Genomic DNA, 1,944 nt, shown 5'->3' on the forward strand with positions numbered 1-1,944 from the left:
AATCCTATTGCAATGCTCCATAGGATTCACATCAGGTTTTCCTGGAAGCTGTCCTGGTGCTCTGGATGATGAGGAAGCTAGTTGGGCAATTTGACTATCCTGGATCCTTTGATGCTTATCAGAATTATCCATTCTTTGAATGAGCTTTGCTATATCTTGCTTCATTTCATTCTGACTTGAGACAATTTCTTCAAGCATCTTTTCAACATTTGACTTTGGTAAGCCTTGAGAAGATAGATGTTGAAAATTTTGTTGCCCAGCTTTAAAATTTGGTCTTGCCCCCATAGATGGTCCTTGATCTTGATTATTTCTGTAAGAAAAATTTGGATGACTCTTCCATCCAGGGTTATAAGTATTTGAGTATGAGTTGTTCTGCCTTTGATTGTAACTCATGATTGCATCACATTGTTCAAGTTGATTGATTTGTGCAGTGATAGCTCCCAATGGACATGAGTCATTTGAATGCTTTGAACTCCCACATACTTCACAAGATGTACTAATAGCATTGACCATATTAGCACTAGTCCCCATATTTTCAAATTTCTTTGTAAGAGCGTCCAATTTTGCAGACAAAAGAGTGACTGCATCTACATCAAACTTCCCTGATGCTTTAATTGTTGGGTTTACAGAGGAATAGCCACCATTTCTTTCATTTGCCCATTGATGATGATTTTGTGCTACACTTTCAATGATTTCTTCGGCTTCATCTAAGCTTTTGTTCATAAGTGCCCCTCCAGCAGCTGAATCAAGGGACACTTTGGTACGATAATTGATACCATTGTAAAAAGTGTGCAACACTAACCATCTTTCCAACCCATGATGTGGGCATTGTCTGAGCATACTATTATATCTATCCCATGCTTCAAAAAGAGATTCTGAGTCAGTTTGCTTGAAGCTCGCAATTAAATTCCTCATATGAGCTGTTTTTCTTGGTGGATAGAACTTATCAAGAAACTGTTGCTCACACTGCTCCCAAGTGGTGATGCTATTAGGGGCTAAAGAATTCAGCCATTGCTTTGCCCTATCTCTTAGAGAAAACCCAAATAATAATAATCTAACTGCATCTGAAGGAACTCCATTCATTTTCATGGTCCCACATATTTCATAAAAGACCTCTAAGTGTTGATTGGGGTCTTCATGAGGTCCTCCACCAAATTGGTTCTGCTGCACCATAGATATGATTGCGGGTTTGATCTCAAAGTTGTTAGCTTCCACTGAAGGTCTTGAAATACTAGATCGAAAACCTCTTGCATAGGGTGCTGCATAATCCTTAAGTGGTCTATTTGCCATGTTCAAATGTTCCTGTTCTTCAATTTGCCTTTGCAGAATTCTTCTTTTATGGAAGGTTCTATCAATCTCAGGGTCAAAAGGAAAGAATTCCCCTGCAAAGTTAGATCTTCGCATACACAAGAACAAGATAGCAAATGACAATTCAAAAAAAAAAATAATAATAAAAGAATCAAAAATGCATAATTGAATTTGTACAAAAAGAACTAACAAGAAGTGAAAGTTATACAAGAAGGTAAAAATAGAAATCTAATGATTAGTTACAACTATGCAATATGAAAGGAAAACAAATGTTATGTTTAGTCTAACTCAATTGATAATTCCTAATGTTATAGCGCAGTCCCCGGCAACGGCGCCAAAAACTTGTTCGCTCTCCGCAAGTGTACGAAAATGTCGCAAGTAATATAAAAGATTATCGTATCCACAGGGACTGGAATAAGCACTAGAAATGTCTCAATGCGAATTAGCCAAACAACTATCCAATCGTTTCAAAAGCAAAGTAAGGTAAACAAATCTAATCTTAAAGATCAACAAACAAGAGTTTAGTGTTTTGGGTTATGATAAAGGGAGATTCTAGGAGTTTCGGTTTCTTTGTAGGATTTCTCGAATGTAAATGGTTCACCAATTCTTATCCCTCAATTGCCAAACATGTAGAAA

General features: G+C 37.0%; 1 non-coding gene across 1 annotated transcript; it reads left to right on the forward strand.

Moving 5' to 3' along the window:
* Window positions 1-811: 811 nt before the first annotated feature.
* On the forward strand, window positions 812-917 carry LOC122049955. Its single transcript, XR_006131190.1, has one exon. It is a non-coding gene; the product is annotated as a small nucleolar RNA R71 (small nucleolar RNA).
* Window positions 918-1,944: the final 1,027 nt, after the last annotated feature.

The sequence above is a fragment of the Zingiber officinale genome, chromosome 2B (genome assembly GCF_018446385.1).
Source record: "Zingiber officinale cultivar Zhangliang chromosome 2B, Zo_v1.1, whole genome shotgun sequence".
Lineage (NCBI taxonomy): Eukaryota > Viridiplantae > Streptophyta > Magnoliopsida > Zingiberales > Zingiberaceae > Zingiber > Zingiber officinale.